Source organism: Lithobates pipiens, unplaced genomic scaffold (genome assembly GCF_037356315.1).
Source record: "Lithobates pipiens isolate NorthernLeopardFrog02 unplaced genomic scaffold, aLitPip1_a1.2 Scaffold_10, whole genome shotgun sequence".
In the NCBI taxonomy this organism is placed as follows: Eukaryota; Metazoa; Chordata; class Amphibia; order Anura; family Ranidae; genus Lithobates; species Lithobates pipiens.
In genome coordinates this window covers 30,443,216-30,464,665 of record NW_027507686.1, presented here as the reverse complement: position 1 = coordinate 30,464,665, position 21,450 = coordinate 30,443,216, and the positions used below count along the sequence as shown (strand labels likewise).

The 21,450-nt window shown below is 41.1% G+C and overlaps 1 protein-coding gene across 1 annotated transcript in view; it reads right to left on the bottom strand.

Moving 5' to 3' along the window:
- Positions 1–21,450, bottom strand: part of ZNF469 (zinc finger protein 469) — a 609,231-nt gene that overhangs the window by 266,980 nt on the left and 320,801 nt on the right. The window contains exon 3 of the mRNA XM_077453365.1: positions 139–238. The gene's annotated coding sequence lies outside the window, so the exon portion shown is untranslated. The remainder of the gene's footprint in view (positions 1–138; positions 239–21,450) is intronic.

Sequence of the window (21,450 nt, the reverse complement as noted above, 5' to 3'; positions counted from 1 at the left end):
TTTGTATACTGTGGTTTAGTCTTGTTGAGTGGTGCAGAAAATAATTTGCACATGGATTCCAATTGTAAACAAAAAATCTACACATTTTTTTTCTCCAATGTGATTATGGTTCTTACGTAAAAAGACATATCTCCTTACCCAGGTCAGAACTTATTTAAAGCCATAGCTTTCCTTCAGGTGTCAGAATTGAAGGAAGACAATTCCGAGTGCACTTCACAGCCTCAGTTTGTAGATTCATCTGGAGGAAGGGAAAAGAACAGCAATATTACCTTTCGGGTTTTCAGTCAACATTGACATATATGAGTTGTGTTCAGCCAATACTGCATTGCTCAAAAATTATTGACCTAAATTAATATAAGTACAAATGAATAGGTGTGACAGTCAACAAACATGTAACAAGTTAACCACACCTTATTTCCACTTATCTGATGTCATCGCATGACAAAATGCATAGGAAGCAGCAGACGTCACAATATCATGCAATAGCGGCTGCTGACCGGAAGACCGGGATTGTGTTTTTACGCTGCAGCTTTCATTTTATGCATGGTACCAAGGAGTAGTATTGTAAGTGCAATATCTATTTCTTTTTTTTTTTTTAACCACTTACAGACCGGACCATTTTGCTGGTCAAAGACCAGACCACTTTTTGCGATCCGGCACTGCGTCGCTTTAACTGACAATTGCGCAGTCGTGCGACGTGGCTCCCAAACAAAATTGACGTCCTTTTTTTCCCACAAATAGAGCTTTCTTTTGGTGGTATTTGATCACCCCTGCGGTTTTTATTTTTTGCGCTATAAACAAAAATAGAGCGACAATTTTGAAAAAAACACATTATTTTTTACTTTTTGTTATAATAAATATCCCCCAAAAATATATAAAAAAACATTTTTTTGCCTCAGTTTAGGCCGATAAGTATTCTTCTACATATTTTTGGTAAAAAAAAATCACAATAAGCGATTGATTGGTTTGCGCAAAAGTTATAGCATTTACAAAATAGGGATAGTTTTATAGCATTTTTATTAATAATTTTTTATTATTTTTTTTTTTTTTACTAGTAATGGCGGCGATCAGCGATTTTTATTGTGACTGCGACATTGTGGGGGACCCATCGGACATTTTTGGCACATTTTTGGGACCATTGTCATTTATACAGTAATCACTGCTATATAAATGCAGTGATTCCTGTGTAAATGACACTGGCAGTGAAGGGGTTAACCAGTGGGTGGCAGTGTAGGGGTTAAGTGTTCCTAGGGGTGTGTTACTAACTGTGGGGGGGTTGGGCTTTCATTTAATGAACACTGATCTCTGCTCCAATCACATGGAGCAGAGATCAGCGTCACTAGTTGCTAGGCAGAATGGAGAAATGCTGTTTACACGGCATTTCCTCCATTCAGCCGTCCCGTGAGACGATCGCGGGTATGCCCGCGGCGATCGAGTCCGCGGGTCCCGCGACCGGACTCATGGGGGTCCCGACCAGAGCGGGAGCGTGCCGCCGGTGGCGCGCTCCCGATGGCAGGGCGGCATTGAAGATTGGACGTACCTGTATGCCAATATGCCTGCCCGTGCCATTCTGTCGACCTACATCGTCGTGCGCTGGTCGGGAACCGGTTAAAGCCTTTTTACTAATTTACTGCATCATAATTTTTGGTCCTCTCTCCTTATTACTTTATGTTTTGAGTTGAAATTAGTGCTATTCCTGCTTTTGGCTATACTGGGATTTGATCCTGCATACGCATATTGCTATTCAGTAATTAGAGTGCCATGGGTCTTGTGTAAGGTGTGTGCAGTCTCTATCTTCTGTCTCCACCGAATTTTGTAATAAGCCCTGAAAGTGGAATTTGGCACTGCAAGATTATACTTCGCTGTTTCACTTTGAATGACGTCATGCAACATTGTACCTATATGGGTGCTCAGAAAGTAAAAGATGTCATATGACGGCAGCCCGGAGGGACAAAGGGTTCCCACCATCGTCATATCACTTTACGCGGTAGGGAAGTGGTTAACTACTTCAATACTGGGCTTTTGTACATCCTTCCTTCCCAGACCAATTTTTTAGCTTTCAGCGCTCTCACACTTTGAATGACAATTACTCAGTCATGCTACGCTGTACCCAAACAAGATTTTTATCATTTTTTTCTCACAAACAGAGCGTTCTTTTGGTGCTCTTTAATGACTGCTGTTTTTTTTTAATTTTTTGCAATATAAGAGAAAAAATATAGAAACTTTGGGAAATAAATAATATAATAATATATAGAAACTTTTGGGAAAAAAAAAACACTTTATTTTAGTTTCTATTGTAAAAATTTGTAAATAAGTAATTTTTCGCAAATTAGTGTATATTAGTTGGTCTCTGTGAAAGTTATAGAGTCTACAAGCTATGGTGTAAATCATTGAAAATTGATCACGCCTGATGTACTGAAGGCCTATCTCATTTCTTGAGACCCTAAAAAGCCAGGAAAGTACAAATTCCCCCCAAATGACCCCTTTTTGGAAAACAGACATTCCAAGGTATTTAGTAAAAGAGGCATGGTGAGTTTTTTGAAGTTGTAATTTTTTTTCACAATTGGAATTTTTTTTTTTTTTTTACACAATTGTCATAATAACAAGTTATTTCTCTCACACGGCACATGCATACTTGCAATGACACCCCAAAATACATTCTGCTACTCCTGAGTATGGCGATACCACATGTGTGAGACTTTTACATAGCCTGGCCACTTACAGAGGCCCAACATCCAAGTAGCACTGTCAGGTGTTCTTGGAGCATAAATATACACACATAAATTCCTGCCAACCTATCAAATTGTTGAAGGCCCTTCATATTTCTAACACATAGTATGTACTGTACATACCAATTACAAACCAAAATACATTCTGCTGAGCAAAGGGTAAAGAAAAGATTACCTGCGGTTTTAGTAGTGCAGTGGTCCACAGAGGAGAGCATCGGTCCAAGCAGCAGGGAGGAACGTGGACAGCGACAGCAAAACAGGTAGCAGGCAGGAATAGTCAGTACAGGTAGAGATGTTGTCAGCACCGCCAAAGCATTGGTCCAAATAGCAGGCAGGAATGTGGTCAGCAGCAGCAAAAGTATTGTCCATGCAGTAGGCAGGAATACTGTCCCTAGTTAGTACATGCAGCAGGCAGAGATATGGTCAACTCAGCCAGAGTATTTTTCCAGGGAGCAGGCAGGACCGTCAAGCTTAGTGCATCGGTCAGGAAGGAATGGGGACAGGGGTAGAAGTTTTCCCACCCAAATCACTTTGGAGCCTCCGGGCAACTAGACCCTGTTCTGGGAACACAGAAAACCAAAAACAGTTTTTCTCAACTCAGAACACTATTCTGGAGCCCCTCACATATGTGAGACCCCTGTGTAGCAGGGTGAAAGATCAGTCCAAGGTGCAGGTAAAAACATGGTCAACAGGCCGAGGTCAATGCAGGTAAAAGGCAGAAATAGACGGTAGGCAGAGGCATAGTCGATACAGTCTAAGGTCAGTTCACGTGAAAGGCAGAAACATGGCGGATAAACAATGTAGAGGCATAGTCGAGAAACAGGCCACACGGAAGACAATGATATGGTTGTTTGACGCACCAGGGAAATATTCAGGACATGAAACCGGGAATATGGCAGTCTATTAGAAATATGGGCTAATAGTTACAAAAGTGTAATAGTGTCTGAAACATTCTCCAATGCAAAGGCTAGGTTGGGAGGGACATTCATTGGGGACAATGGGGACTAACTCCTCTTTTGGTGCACACACACCAGGCATTTTTTTGGTGTCGTCTTCCAGATCCTGATGGTGGAATATGGTCTGGAAAATGGCGCTCATGTAGTCTGCTGACACAATCGAAGGCTTTCTGGGGGGGGGGATACTTGTTGATAGATCAGGGCAGTGACAATGATTTCAAAAAACTTTATGAAGGTGTTGGGTGTTTCTGTCGATTTTTGGTAGATGATGAAAGAACTTAAAAGGGCCAAATGAAAAAAGTAAATTGCTAATTTTTTGTACCAGCAGAGGGATTTTCGTGTTGATAAATAGGGCTGCAACATTTGATCATATAAATCCACCCCCCCCCCCCCCCCCCCGCCAATGAATTTATTGTACTCAATGATACAGGAAGGCTTTCAAATGGAACCGCGAAGTTCCACCGAGGTGTCATCATGGATGGTGGACATGATGTACACATCTTTCCTATCCCTCCACTTCACAGCAAACACTTCCTCGTTCCTCAGGCTTGTCAATTCCCCCTTTGTAGCGTTGTGGTGAATGGATTCTGTGGGAAGCCCTTCCTGTTTTTAGTTGCTGTACCACAGGCCAGAGTGTTTTTCAGATATAAGTGTCAGAGAAGGGGCAAATCGGTATAGTAGTTGTCCATGTAAATTACATGTACAATTTTTCCGCTTATTCCCATGTACGATGGACACTCAGGGGGCTGGAGCTGGGAGCCTTTGCCTTTGTACACATGGAATGAGTGTACATATCTGGCGGAGCTTTCACAGAGCTTGTTGAGCTTCAATCCGTACCTCGCCCTCTTACTGGGGATATATTGCTTGATTCCCAGCTGGCCTGTGAAATGGACCAGGGATTAGTCCACAGAGATGTTTTTGTCAGGGATATAAAGTTCGGAAAAAACTCTTGCAGAAAAAATCAATTAGGGGGTGAATTTTATATAGTTTATCAAAGTTTGGATGATTTCGTGGGGGGGGGGGGGTGGGTACTGCGAGTTATCACTGAAATGCATTAACCACATTATAATTTCATATGGGGACCTGGTCATGACCGATGAAAAAATTGGCATGTGGTGGATAGGGTTGGTCGCCCAATATTTATGCACTTAATTTTTTTGTAAGCCCCATGTTGAGCGTTAGGCCTAAAAACAATTTAAGCTCCTCTACTGTTAGGGGTTTCCATTCAAAAGGGCGGGCATAGCTTGAGCCGGGGTTGTTTGCAATGAATTGTTGGGCAAAAAGATTGCTTTGGTCCACGATGCCTTAACATAATTTGTCAGGGAAAAATAAATAAAAAAAATCTATTTGGGAAAAACCTGCAGTGTTGACCTGCACACCTGGCTGTGCTGTGAAAAGGGGGATCGTGGCTGACCCTGTGCTAGAAGGCAGCCACAATGGGTTTGCCAAGGAATCTGGAAGCTGGGTTTGGGCCCTAATTCTTTGGCGTGCACTTGTACTAGGCCTTTCCTCCTGGGGTCTAGCAGCACTTGTACTGATCCTCTCCTCCTGGGGTCTAGCGCCATTGGCAATGCTGGTAGCTGCCTGGTGTTCAGATCGTCTTCTTTTTGGATGGACTGCTTCCTCCTCTGATTCCTGATGTGCTGCCTTCTGGGGCTCATATTCCAAACCAGAATCGGAATCAGAACTGGGCGGTGAAAGCTCCCCGTTGCTCTCATCGGTTAGACTCAGAATCTGATATGCCTCTTCCGGAGTGTATAACTTTCTGGATATTCTGATGGTGGGTACTCTCATGAGGTGGCTGGTACTCTGGTGGCGGTTACTCTGATGAGGGGTACTCTGGTGGCATTTCCTCTGCTGGTGAGTTGGCGGGTACTCTGGTGGCAGGTACTAGGATGACAGGCACTTTGGTGGGAGGTACTCTGGTGAGGTGGCGGGTACTCTGGTGGCAGGTACTCTGGTGAGGTGGCGAGTACTCTGGTGGTGGGTACTCCTGATGACAGGTACTCCTGATGGACAAGTACTCCTGATGACATGTCTTCTTTATTTGGGGGGCAATCTGGGCACAGAGTGCATGTACGGTAGGGTACTGTAATGTGGGCGGAGCTCTGCGCGGCCATGCTGTTTTCAAAAGGTGGCAGTACTGCTGTTGCAGGGACAGAAGGCAGCAGGGAGCGGCTGAAGCAGTGGAAACATATAACCCTAAAAACTGGTGGAACATGTAATATGTTCCCAAAGGTGATCTTATCCTTTAATCCAAAAAACACATTTAACGTATTACTGAAACAACAGAGAGTTTGCGGGCCATGTCCACACAGGATGAATATCGATCATGCATCTACCAAAAAGGGTTAAATGTCTGTGTCCATGAAAAGCCAACGTTAGCTGGGTCATATGCACTTGGGTTAAATATAATATACTGTAATTCTGCTTCTGCAAGCAAATAGTGCTCTATAGTGTTTGATTTTATAGTCCATCTGACAAATATTGTGCTTTAATACAGCTCTGAGTGCAGTGTGTGTCTCCATTCAGAAGAAAAGCGGCCCCATATGCCATATAATTGTATATGAGAGAGGCCTGCATAAATCATGCATATTTGAGACCTATATACACTGGATATAAAAAGTCAAAGATAAATAGTTTCAGAACTTTTTCCACCTTTAATGTGACCTATAAACTGTACAACATAATTTAAAAACAAATTAAAATCTTTTAGGGGGGAATAAAAAATAAAATAATGTGGTTTCATAAGTGTGCACACCCTCTTTTAACTGGGAATGTAGCTGTGTTCACAGTTAAGCAATCACATTCAATCTTATGTTAAATAGGAGTCAGTACACACCTGCCATAATTTAAAGTCCTCTGATTCACCCCAAATAAAGTTCAGCTCTTCTAGTAGGTCTTTCCTGATATTTTCTTAGTCGCATACTACAGCAAAAACCATGGTCCGCAGAAAGCTTCCAAAGCATCAAAGGATCTCATTGTTAAAGGTATCAGTCAGCAGAAGGGTACAAAATAATTTCCATTACATTAGAAAAAATATGGCACAACAGTGACATTACCAAGAACTGGACATCCCTTCAAATTTATGAAAATACGAGAAGAAAATTGGTCAGGGAGGCTGCCAAGAGGCCTACAGCAACATTAAAGGAGCTGCAGGAATATCTGACAAGTACTGGCTGTGTGGTACATGTGACAACAATCTCCCATATTTTTCATATGTCTGGGCTACGGGGTAGAGGGGCAAGATGGAAGCCTTTTTTCTTACAAAGAAAAACATCCAAGCCTGGCTTAATTTTGCAAAAACACATCTGAAGTCTCCCAAAAGCATGTGGGAAAATGTGCTATGGTCTGATGAAACCAAGGTTGAACTTTTTGGCCATAATTCCAAAAGATAACATGCTTTGGGGCTGTTTTTCCTTCAACTGGAACAGGGGCCTTAGTCAAGGTAGAGGGAATTATGAACAATACCAGTCAGTATTGGTTCAAAACCTTCAGGCTTCTGCTAGAAAGCTGAACATGAAGAGGAACTTCAGCTTTCAGCATGACAACAAACCAAATCAACAAAGGAATGGCTTCACCAGAAGAAGATTAAAGTTTTGGAATGGCCCAGCCAGAGCCCAGACCTGAATCCCATTGAAAATCTGTGGCATGATCTGAAGAGGGCTGTGCACAGGAGATGCCCTCGCAATCTGACAAATTTGGATTGTTTTTGCAAAGAAGAGTGGGCAAATATTGGCAAGTCAAGATGTGCCATGCTGATAGACTCATACCCAAAAAGACTGAATGCTGTAATAAAACCGAAAGGTGCTTCAACAAAGTATTAGTTTAAGGAGGAAGTAAATCCTGGTGGGTTTTATTTCCTCTTTGTTTCCCTGCAAAGGTAAAGCATAATGGGCTACTATGCATCGCATAGTAGCCCAATATGTGTCACTTACCTGAAACAGAAGCCTGCAATGTCTCCTCTGTCCCCACTAGCAGGGAGCGTCCATCTTTGCCCCTCTTCCTTTTGGGGCTGCGAACTCCGGCTCTGTTAATGGCCAGAGTCCCATGACATCATGCGCGCTGGAGCCGCCAGTCACAGCATGACTCCTATTAGAAACGGCACGATGTACCCTTTCTAAAATTTGCCTGCACCAATGACATTGGTGCATGCGCCATAGTAATCGGCACGTGGATCTTTCATAAATATCTCCTAAACAGTTTATAGGTCGCATTAAAGGTGGAAAAAGTTATGAAATGATTTATCTTTAAGTTGCAATAGTATACTGAGCTATAGACCTATAGATTTAACAGCTAGAAACACCACAATTTGACAAACATTGTGCCTGATTATAGAAAGTTAAAAAGTGCTGCGCTATACATGTACATTGATATTCAGTGACTTATTCAAAAAGTTACATATATTGATAAAACAAATTCGGACAAATTGTGGAGGGACTCAGTTAAGAGGAAAGATTAGAAGAACCAAATTCATTCTCTCTTGAGAAGAGGAGATTAAGGGGGAATATGATCAACACGTATTAATACATAAGTGGTCCATATAGTGAACTTGGTGTTGAGTTACGTCTAGAGGAAAAAAGATTTCATCTCCAAATACGGAAAGCTTTCTTCACAATAAGAGCTGTGAAAATGTGAAATAGACTCCCTCCAGAGGTAATTCTGGCCAGTTCAGTAGATTGCTTTAAAAAAGGCCTGGATTCTTTCCTTAAAGTACATAATATAACTTGGTACTAACATTTATAGCTAAAGTTCGTCCAGGGAAAACCCGATTGCCTCACGGGGGATCAGGAAGGAATTTCCCCCCCCCCCTGTAGCAAATTGGATCATGCTTTGCTGTTTTTTTTTTGCCTTCTTCTGGTTCAACCTTTTATTTTTTTATTTTTTTTGTTTGAACTGGATGGACTTGTGTCTTTTTTTAACTTGACTAACTATGTAAATGGTGTATCATACAGTATAATCCTATCCAGATTGACCCATTCACGTATGTACATAAATTATTGTCCATATGTGACATCAAAAATAAAGAATAAACATTTTCATAAATGCAAAAAAGCCCATTTTGTATCAAACGTCCATATTGATAGATGAAAGCCTTTATACTCCAGAGATCACCACGGTGTGTAAGCCATCACCAGTATATAGGTTCAAATGCCCTTAACGGATAGTGTGGACTCTAATGTTATTAACATAGTCAGATGGGCATCAGGAGACTAAGCTCTCCCAGACTTTAAAACTGTGTAACAGATCCACCATCCGTTCCCACATCAGTCACAGTAAACTTCTCACTCAGTAGGTCAATTGTCATAGAAGCAAAAAAGAATCTCCACATAGTGTAAAACCATTTATATCGAATTTATAAAAAGAATATTGCACTTACATCCAACAGGAAAAAAATGTCATCATAAAAGCCAATAAACCATAGAAATCAAACACAGTTGTTATATAAATGTCAACTCAACATGTTTTGTCTGATAAGATGCCATCTGGAGTATGCCCATACTTTCTATAATGATTTATCTTTGTCTCGTTTTTTTTTTACATCACAGGAACCTGACATTTTAACAGGGGTGTGCAGACTTTTTTATATCCACTGTATAGTGCAAAAAATGATCTAGCTGTAGTCGGATCAGATACAGTCAGAATTATGGGCCAGACAATGGCTTGATGCCTTAATTGGGTAGAATATCGAGGGTGAGAGCAACTGTATATTGCTTGAGGTTTGTTTCATAGGAAAAGAAAGATCTCACCCAATATCTGTAGAGCCCCAGTCTAGCTGTAGACTCAATGAGGGCAATTGATCAAAACTGGGGGGGCTGTGCATGGCAACCAACAATCTTCTATTTTTCATTTTCAAACCCTATCTGAACAAGCTGAAGTTATAATCTGGTTGTCATGCACAGATGCCCCAGGTTTGCTTCAGTTTTGATAACCCTCCCATGTACAAGCCTGATAACACAAGCATCATATATATCAGGTGACTTCAACGTCCAAGTGTTGCACAAACAAAGATATTATAACAACCAACTGCTCTGTGTCACAGTGTTGTTGATCATGTGCTTTGTGGAGTCTACACATATAGAGGAGGTGGTGTCATGATACCTTTTTGGGGTTCAGGACGACTCCTTTTTTCATATATACATTTGCTTTTAAAGCGGAGCGTTACTTTCTTTCATACAACATGAACTATTTGTAATCCTCATGCTGCTAGCATTAGTAAATAGATAGGTAGGTATATTATATTTACTTGTTTTTTTAATTCTCTAATTCCTTCCTAGTTTCTGGCCTAGGCCAAAATGATGTCATAGATCCCAGGAGTCTTCATGGGTACTGACATGTTTCTAAGTCATCAAATTCAACTTTAACTTTTATGTGGGCCGAAATGAAACTGAATAAAGAGTCTAAATTGATGAACCATATCAACTTTGTTTTTGTACATCCATTTTTTAAAAATAAAAGGAAGGCATTTAGTGATTTAGCTTTTGGACTTATGACTAGAACTATGACTAAAAAAGTGAATGGCGGCCATTCTGTGTGTATGAATGTGTCCTAGGATATGAGCAATGCACACAGCTTTAACCTGCTTCCCTCTTGTCTGTGAACCAATAAGTTGGTTGTGCGTTGCATTAGCGGTGGAAACACAACTGTGCTGTAACAGCAATGGCTAGTCCTTTTTTATGGGAATATCATTATGGTTTTCTGTAGGGAGTGTCTTGGTGGTTGGATCACCTACCACCTCAACCTCCATCTAATGCAGTGGTTATCAACTCCTGTCCTCAGGACCCACGAACAGGCCAGATTTTCAGTAATACCCTTGGGAAATGCAGACTATAATACTACAATCACAGCAGCAAATGATATCACCTGTGATGTATTTCAGTTATCTGGCAAACCTGGCCTGTTAGTGGGTCTTGAGGACAGGAGTTAAGAACCACTGATCTAATGCCGTTGACCAGATACAGAGAGAGTCATTATAGGTAGGATCATTTTTGGGCTAGTTATACTATTGAATGAACAGACCTTACTGCAGATTCAATGAACACAATCTGGCCAACTAAAGTAAACTGATAACACTGCAGGGGATGATGAAACTATCATTTAACTGGGTGATACAAAATCTTGTCTGTGTTTAAGTCAGACCTCTAGCCCCTGGTGAAAAGGAAAGCTAAAAATAAAGGCAGAGTGCACTGAGGATTTCTGTTTTCTTGGCCGGAGAGCAGTGGAGGTGGCACCTATTTCTCTGCACTCTCAAGAAAAACTGCTTGTCCTGGATTTTCCAAAGTAGGAGAACCGTGCCGGAACCGCACATGATCTGCTGCTCTGGCCAGGCTCCCCTCAAAGACATGATGTTAGCAGGGTCTAATCCTCACCATGAAACCACAGCATTCTTGGATCAGAACTGGTAACCCGACACACTGAATATCTCATAGCAGATACTGCCTCACTGTTGCTCTGAGTCATTTTCCATCCTCCGTCCCTCCACAATCTTGTTTTTGTAGCAGACTTTTTAAAACTCCATCTATCAATATGCTGGTTATAGCAGCATGCCTCTCCAGATTCCTTCATGGGTTACATAATCTGATGTGGGAGGTCGTTAAGTCCGTGTCACCACTTTCCTAGGACAGTCAGCCAAAACAGATATTTTCGGCACAAGTGTGAAGCATCTAGTCATGCTTATGATTAATTATGATTTTTCTTTCCGTCTTAATTGATGCAGTGCTTTAGAAGAAAATTGGATATATAATCTGTGAGAGTAATATTCATAAATAGTGCTACTACTACTGACTAATTTTCACACTACCTTTTAAGTTGTCCTTTGTAAGGTACATTAGTTACTTATAAGCTCTCTCACTCTCTCTATCACTCTCTATCTCTCTTGAACCTTTTTTTCTTTTTAACATCATACAGTGGCTTGAAAAATTATAAATCTGGCCATGTATGCGTATTTTAGGTCAGTGTTTTTACAACTTCATTTTTATTGAGAGCTTTTGTAAAATGAACCAAAAAAGCACAAAAAAAGAAAACAGTGTTGCTTGTGTTTGTTCTGGCTGTATTTCTCTAATTTTATCCTGCATTCCAACAGCATACTGGAAGGTTAATTCTTTGCTGCCCATAATTGGGCCTGCAGTGTGTGCTAGTGTTTGTACTGTATACCCCTCGGGGTGGTAAGGTAGTATGGCCTCAACTAGGGGCACAGACTGGTATGGGTGGATATGCACTTACTGCAGAAAGTAGCAGCATTGTGTAAACATAAAAATGTATATCTTGGTGTCTAACATTTGAGAGACCTGTAAAGTGACTGGTTGAACTTGGCTACAAATAAGATCAGCCAGTGAGCTGCTAAAGCTTTCCAGGAAACAGGTTAGCAGTGCTGAAAGCTGAACTACAGACAAATATTAAAGTGGTTTAAAGGCAGAAGTTTTTAATTCAATGCCTTAAAGAGGGAGTCCACCCAAAAACAAATTATTAAAAGCCAACAGCTACAAATACTACAGCTGCTGACTTTTAATAAATGGACACTTACCTTTCCTGGAGTTCAGCGATGTCGGCAGCCGAGGCCGATCAATCGATTGGCTCTCGCCTGCTGCCACCGCCATTCTCGGTGAGGGAATTAGGAAGTGAAGTGTTGCGGCTTCACTTCTCGGTTCCCTATTGCACATGCGGGAGCCGCGCAGTGCAATGAGAATGCTTTGCGCTGTCTCTGGGACCCGTGTGTGTCCCAGCAGACAGCGTGGCGGGACAGGAAGAGGCATAGACTCCCATGGGAGTCTATGCCCGGAAGTGGGTGCAAATACCTTAGACAGGTATCTGCACCTCCCTCCCCCCTGAAAGGTGCCAACTGTGGCACCGGGGGGGTTCCGATGAGCGGAAGTTCCACTTTAGGGTGGAACTCTGCTTTAAGATAGATCTCCATCCATAGATGTTGCAGGAGAGCCTCGCTGCCCGTGACTCTCCCTCATGATCAACTGACACACAGCAGTGGGTGCCATTAACTAACTTTATGACAAACATTATTATACAGGATTTATATAGCGCCAAAAGTTTACGTAGCGCTTTACAACTTGAGGGTAGACAGTACAAATACAATACAATGGAGGGTTAATGATATACAAATGACTGCGGTTTTAGCAAAAGAAATAATAATGGTTGCTTTGTATAAAATGTATTCAGTCTATCCTAAACCAGTACTTCAGGTCATAAAAAAATAAATAGCTCATAAAAAGTTAACAGAATTGGACAAAGTGCAGATTGTGACATCACTGTCCCACCTCTCCACCTCAATAAGCCCTTGATCAGACGGGTGTGCCTTTTTCGGCGCAATTTAAAAGCCGCAGATCAGTGCGATTTGCACCTCCGATTTCATTGCGACTTCGTTTAACAGAAGTCTTTGCAAGTCGCAATGAAATCGGAAAAAGTCGTGCAGGAACCTTTTTCAAAGTCGCTGCGTAATGAGTCACGGCAATTTGAACGGTTCCATTGCCAACAATAAGGTACGACACCAGTGTGAACGCGGGCTTAGAAAATGCTTTAAATTTATTGAGGAAATCACAGTATGCCTGAACAAGCAACCCTCTGTGTCCAGGGAGCAGCAGGGCAGGAGCTTGGTACAGACCTAGAAGCTAGAAGAGATCACTGTAGCATTGATTGATTGGGACATATATACTTGCAGTGGTTCAAGCTGGAGAAATTTAACATTTTCTTTATAATTGAACCTGCCCCATTTTGGACAATGCAACACACAACAGTACATGGTAGTGTCCTATCATTTGTGCTTTTCAATATTTACCCCAATAAAACACCTAGCAATGCTCATGCATGGTCTGAAGGGGACTAAAATCTATCTCTTTTCAGTGATTTGGTGTGGGTCTACCATGGAACTCTGTTGTGGAACTAAAAAATGTAGGCTTAGATCCAAGATCTTTAAAATAGGAAAAAAAAAAATTCCTGCCCACTATGGTGGATGCAGGATGAAGATTAGAGTCACTATGTGAGTTTCAATGATACAGTTTCATGTTTGACTGTAGTGTTCTTTTTAACACTGCAATCTTATTAGTCTGTTTTTGTTGTGCCAAGAAAATGTCATAATTGCTTGTCCATGACAATGAGCATCTCTGTGCAAAGCTAAGCATTGACTTGCACTGGATTCTGAGAGTTATTTGTGGAATGTATGCTCCGCTGCAGTGTTCCTGTGTTTCACCTCAACAGGCAGCCTCCCCAGGGTACGTTCAATACAGGTGTATGTGGAACAGCAATATCACAGCCTGCCAGGTGAAAACAAATTTGCTTACTCCAGGTGATTTTAGTAACAGCTTTCAAATACATACAACAGTCCACTAATATAAATTGCTGCAAAATTTAGACGATCCCAGCATTATTTGTCACAATCTGACTTAGTTGCACTGAGCTTCGGAAAGTTGCTATAATGGTTGAAAATGGTTGTGTGACAGTTGTTACCACAATTAACTAATTTCCATGGATACTTCGCCGTTCTGTGAATTTCAGCTAATTGCAAACTCTACAGCTTCAAGGGACTACAGACCATTATACTGCCAGTTACTTTAAATGGAAACTATAATGGTTTTTGTTTAATGTTTACTTTTTTCAGGGAATACACTATAATCATATACATACACACACTCATACAGTCTTTGATTTACAGACATTTAAAGTGGTTTTAAAGTGATTTTTATTTTTTTACCTTAATGTGCACATGTGCAAAGCAACATATTTATACATTTCTGAGCCCACCGTGCCATCTGTCTACAGGTTCAGCAGGGACCTGCTGAATTTTGATCACTGCATGGCTGTACCTGCTTGACAGAAGTTGATCAAATGAAGTGCTGGAAAACTTTTGTTGATCAGTGGCTGCAGCGTATTTCTGCTGTCAGAATACAATGTCCTGGCAGGGAGGATTCCTCCATCCTCCTGGCTTATGTGGATGGAGTGCTAGGGCCAGCTATAGTCAACAGGGGGCAGAAATGTGAGCTATGTTATCATGTCAGCTGTCATATGTTCCCTTACTAAAACTGATTTTCTGGTGGCCCTTTGCCAAGTGGACCTTTATTTCCCTATAATAATTATGTTTTGATCAAAATTTGTACTAATACTGCTGAACAACATCAGTATAACATCAGGTACAACTGGGCTGAATTAAAAAAAAACTGAGGCAAAGTATTATTAAGGCTTACCTAAACTGCACGATACTTACCTCCCTTCAATGGTCCAGTTTCCCTTGCCCATGGCGGCATCTTCTATTCAGCTTCATCATGGTGCAAGGCTGGGGCCTTTCCTATTGGCCAGCGCCAATGATGCTACTCCTTTATATGTGCAGTTCAGTCATCATAGCACACATGCGCTGTGCCGGAATGTAAAGTAAATTACACACTAATTGTACATTGCAATGAAGACTGTGAGCAGGCAGGTAGTTTTTTTTTTACTGCAAATGAGATATTGGATGTCTCTTCTGCAATAAAGAGCTGCCTTCTCACAGTTTTTAAAAGTGGGACTTTCGTTCTACTTTAAGCTGTTGTCTACAGCAACCAGTTAGAATATAATTTTCCCAGTGAAGGATTGAGGTAGAAGAGTGATTTATGCTGAAATATTCTAGACCCTTATTAGTGAATACAATGCAGCAGTGATGGAACAGCCCCCTAGAGAATTGATAGACCACCAATCCGGACCATAATATCCTGCCTTTACAGGTACACCACAATATCTACTGTCAATGATTGACAAGCTATCACTGTTCAATGTGCTAGACTTGATTTACATGTTTAAACGCCTTTCTCACATACCTAAGTCAAGCAAATGCGGATCCAAATTAGCATTTCATTCACATTTGCTGTCCAGATGGCAGAAGTATACAAAACCTTATTCTACAACTGAATACAAAAATAAATATTAGAATATTTTTCAAATTAAGTTTACTGTGAACTTTAGACCTCTGTATACCTTATTAAGCTGCTAGACATTCCGCCTAATCCCTGGTTGGATGGCCTTAAACTCTACGGATAACTTGACCCGAGGCTTAATGAGTGACAAGTACTCTAATCATATTCGCTGCTCGTTCTTGGCTCGAGTGGCCTGAGAGCTGACATTAGCAATGCAATAAAAGCAGTTCACACAAGGCTATGGGAATAACAGTAGAAATGTTTGGGACCTCTATGACTAGAAGCAAGCTTTGAGATTTCTAATTGTCACTACTCAAAGATATCAAAAGTAAACCTCCCAGCACCTTTCTCTGTGTAATCAGAATCTCCGAGACTTGGCCAGGTTCCATCAAAACAAAGCCAGCTTTTAAAATCCTTCATACTTCCCCTCTTGTGTTTCTCTTCACTGTTTATCTACAGGCCTTGCTGCCAATTAAATTTCCAACTGGATTGTTTGTTGGATGAATTTTTTGAGCAGAGCTGCCAATCATCTGACAGATGTAACTTGCAGTGTAAAGAAAGTGCAGGCAACCTACCGCTGTGGAGGAACTACAAACCCCAGTATGCAGCACCATCTGTTACAGCACGCTGGGTATTGCAGCTCTCCATTAAATTCATAAACTATTCCTAAATAAAATTAACTCCCATAATGTTGGAGATATAAAGATTGCTCATGGGAACAGTGTTGAGCTCAGGTTAGTACTTAGGGGAGGCTGGGGAGGGATCTGAACACAGAAGGTTTTTAACCTAAAGCCTTGTACACACGCTTCAGACTTTTGTCCAAAGAGCGTGTGCCAGGAACTGTCTTGCATAAAAGCGATACGCAATTGTTGGCCAACAAACATGAATGTAGTGACATACTAGAAGTACTACAAGACTACAAAGAGGAAGTTCCTCCTCCTGCTAATTTCATGTTAGAAGTTTGGTGAGTGAGAACGTGCTATTACTGGTCTTGGAGTTATTGCTTTAACCCAAGTACAGTCCATGAGGAGGAGGAGTTCTTGGACCAAAAATTGGTTGCTTAATCTGGACCAATTATGTCATATTCCATTGCTACAGGCACTCCAGGAGAATAATCCGGATGATTTTCAGAATTATCTCAGGATGACAGACCCCTGCTTTCACCAACTTTTGGCATTGGTGATCCCCTATGTTAAGAAGCGGGACACATGCACAAGGCTTTCCATCACTCCAGAGCAAAGGCTCATAGCCACCTTGCATTACTTGGCGATGGTGAGAAATCTCCAGGACCTCAAGTTTACCACTGGGATCTCCCCCCCAGGCTCTGGGACTCATTATTCCAGACACCTGCTCAGCCAGTATTCAAGTACCACAGAATGACTATATTCTGGTAAGTTTTTCCCTTTAAGATCACATTCTATGTATTAATGTTTGCTAATGTATTCATTTGTTGATTACATAATTATCAATATTGTAATATGCTGTGAATGTCCTCTTGTCCTCATGTATGCTTGTAAGCTTTTCCTGTTCCTTTTTTGGCCTACATGCATATTTTCCATAACTAACCTCCCCAGCATGCTATCCTGGGCCCATACACACCTAGCCTACTAACTGCACAATGTTTTTTGTCAGCTACATTTTGGCTTACCCTTAATAATCCCTAAAATGTGTAGGAATGTTATTGTCCTCAAATTCAGGCAGAGTGCAAGAGACCATTTTTTGGGGCACAAACTCATTTGGAACCCTCCCTCCCCCCAAAGAAATGCGAAGTCAACATATACAAATACTCTGTCTACTGAATGTGCTAATCCCATACAGACTGGGCTGCAAATAGTGTAAGTAAGGAGTGGCTGGTTTAAGTATCCCAGATTATTTATGCAAACCGCTCTCATGAAAGTGGAGAGAGGGTTACGTTTCCAAAACATCTACCCATTTCCTCTCCCCCACCCTAAAATTTTGCTAATGGGCCAGCAGAGGGAGATGAATCAGATAAGTTGACCTTACCCTTTTGTCTTCAAATACTTGTTTTCTCTTTATTTTGGCTAAGTGTGTTTGTGTCAAATCTTTTGAAAAAACTTTGAAAAATCTTTTTTTTTCTTTTTTAATTCACAGTTTCCTTTGAACCCACAGCAATGGCAGGACATTGCAGCCCAATTCCACCATCAGTGAGATTTTCCCAACTGTGGTGGTGATATTGATGGCAAGTGACATCTGGATTGTCCCACCACCCAACTCTGGCTCATATTATTTTAATTATAAGGACTTTTGCAGCACAGTCATGCTAGCTGTAATGTCTACCAACTATGAGTTTTTGTATCTGGATGTTGGGAAGAATGGCCACAACTCTGATGGAGGAGTGGTTATGCAGACAGAGTTCTACACAGGTCCAAAATGGCACCTTAAGCTTGCCACCTGCTTAGGAGAATGTTGAGGGATTGTTTTTGTTGCAGATGAAGCCTTTTCTCCGGGGAAACATCTGATGAAGGTGTTTCCTATGAGGAACCTCAACCCAGAGCAGAGAATATTCAATTACAGGCTCTCTCCTGCCAGAAGGGTGGTCGAAAATGCGTTTGACATCCTATCTAGTCGTTTCAGGCTGTTTTTTACTCCAATCAAACTGGCACTCTGCAAGATCAACCATGTGATCCTGTGCTGTTGTATTTCACATAGTTTTTTAAGGAGGCATGCGACTAGCTAGCTTGCCTCACTGCCAAGTGACATGGACCCTGAAGTGGTAGGCCCAGCTGAAGAGGCTGCAGTTCAGCCGTCTGTGGGCGTGTGGCAGCTCTTGAAAATGGCCGTGCTGGATTGCACTCACAAATTGCCGGAGATTTACTGCAGAAATAACTATATTATTTTGTGGGTAGAGGAGCAGTGGCTTCACAGCAAATTGTAGCTGATTATGCCTAATATAAATTTGAGATCATAAACTCATATTTGATTTGAACTACTGTTGTCTCTGTTTCTTATCTGTCTAATATGTTCACAAATGGGCTTTATTTTTGCCACTTGCTCCAATAGTGCAAATGTACCTTATTTGCTACACAAGGTGACAATATATTTTTTAGCTACCTATTATGGCGTGCTGTGGGTCTGCTACACACACACACAATATTTTTGTTCTTAATGGATCTGAAGTATGAAGTTCAAAAACATTATGCCTTTTCAACTCTTATAATTTTTTGGAAGACTAAAAATTGCAGGAGTTGGCCACATTTAACAGCACATTGTCACTGTACACTGGTATTGAACTTTGAAATAATAAGCCACACATTGTTTATTAAAAAACAATATACTCAAAGCACATTCACATTTAGGTTTTAAAACAAACCAACATCTTGGTGTATAACATGTATGTTTTGCATTATTTCCCCTTTTTGGGGCTAAACAGGCATGTTCCAAAACATTAGATACACATCTCAAACTCAGAAACTTACAGAGTTCAACTTTGGTAACGTGAAGGCCAAACGAGACAGTATCACAAGAATGTGTGGATGTTGCCTTCCTTATATGAGGTGATCTTACCCCTTTAAAAGCCAAAATTTGAAGCCACGTACACGTAGAGGCATAACAATTAAAGTACTCTTATTATGATCCCATGCTGCAAATGTGTGTGGTTACAAACATCTTTTTTCTTAATCTAACAAAACACACATTGTATCAACATGTGCTAGCTCCCATCATGGGGTATCAATGGATGTATTTCGGAGGTGCAACCCGTTCCTCTGAGTTTCTTTAGTTATGAGGAAGGGGTTGCACCCCCCTAAAGCACATCCATTGATAGATAGCACATGTTGACACACTGTGTGGTTTGTGACTTTTGGCAAACTATATGTGTGGAAATGCACACATTTAAGGCATGGGATCATGAGGGAACTAAGAATGTTAAGGCACAGTTTGGGAGCACCTTCAAATGATGGGTTTTAAATGATGTCTACCTTCAAAGCAAACCGGTATATTTTTACCCTTATAGCAAAACAACAGATTTGCTGTTATCTCCCACCCTTTCCCAGCATATCATTTGCTCCACACTGCTCCAGTGTTGGAAGCCAAAGGAAACACCAAGAACTTCCAGGTATGAAGGAGTGCATTAATGGGCATTTAAATGTAAGTTATTTTTTCCCTTAAACTTCCCTCCTAAAAGTTTTTTTCCTTAAAATTCCCTCCTAAACTTGGGGTGCGTGTTATACGCCGATGCTTGTTACACGCCGATAAAAACGGTAATAACCACTTTGATATTTATGTTAATGTGGATTTTTTTCTTTATTGCTTTGTTGCCTGATAAAAGGAAGGTGGGCCTAAGAAACCCCTGAAGTGCATTAGATTGTCTTTTTGTATGACCTGAAGATTTGTCTATTGGATTGTATATTTTAGGTGGCACCCATTCTATATACAGTAAGGATGTAAGCTATGACTCCAATGACTTATAGTTTATATAGGACTTTCATTCAATCCCAGTGGCTGAACAGAGCAGCCATGGAGCAAAATGAAGTGGTTTGTGTCCTCTTGGGGAGGAGTAAGTTAAAGTGAACCTGTTGCTTTTTCCTTTGTGGGTGAAACACTTAAGTATCCTTTGATATCATCATCAGTCTCATTCCTGCCTTACTGAATAAGCCCATATGTGTGGTATTGTAAAATAGGGGGACATGAAAAAATGTGAGCAGTAACCAATGGTGTGGAAGGCATTGTTTTCCAGAACAGATTTGAAAAAGAGAATCTGATTTCCCTTTTATCGGCTGTCACAGAAAACTGACAGATACATTACATGCATTGGCAGGCTGGACTGTTCCTGCTTCAGCCAATGTTGTGCCATACAAAGGTTTTCCCCTTTCCTGGTGAATTTTGCATAACCCATCACCAGCATGACAGGTTAACTATTTTGGACAGGAATTAGCCATGTTTGGCTAAGCCCAGATTCACACTGAGCTGCGGGAATGAAGCCGTGCGAGTTCAGCTAAACTCGCATGATTCCTCTACCGCATGTCAGTCCCGATTTCGGCTGCAATTTCAGACATTTGTGCGGGTTTCTGCACAGATGTCAATGGAAATCGCAAAAAATAGTACAGAAACTACTTTTTAAATCGGTGCGGCGCCGCAAATGCAGCCTCACACCGATTTAGGACGGTGCAATTGCAGCCAATTTGACATGTCAACTCGCATGTCAAATAGCACCAATGTTAACCAGGGCTAAAGGAACTTTAATCCAAGAGGCAATATAGAATAAATACTGGGATGTAAATCTCTGGCTCTGATCTCTAGTAATAATCTTGTGAACACTTTATTGTATGACATAAATATAAAGTGAATTTATTGCACACAAGCCTCTAATGCATTTCCTATCCCATATATGCGACTTGCTTTGTCCCTGGAGAGGGACAGTAGCTCTGATTTATAGTGTTTTTTATGAGTTTAATTTTTTCCTAGTTAGGAATACTTACTGCATTATTTCCATCCATGTATATAAAGTGTGAGTCATTTTAACCTCTTCATTATTTCATTTCTTTTCCACTGTTTCTCTATAGTTTGTGTGCACTCAGTGCCGCAACAGAGAGGAATTGCTAGCAAGTGCAGCAAATTTTTGACAAGAACAAGTAATGTTCTTCATGTGGGTAAGTCCCGAGCCCCTTTTTACCATTTCGGTAAGAGGAAAGAATCCTAAAGAGGAGTTCCAGCCTGTATTTAAAAAAAAAAGTAAAGTTTTTTTTTTAAAAGTGACTTTTTATTATAAGGATACTTACCTGTCCAGGGAGCCTGCGATGTCGGCACCCAAAGCTGACCCATCCATCGGCTTTGGGTACAGGCGCTGGCATCCTTACTAAGGGTGACAGGAAGTGAAGCCTTGCAGCTTCACAGCCTGTTTCCTACTGCGCAAGT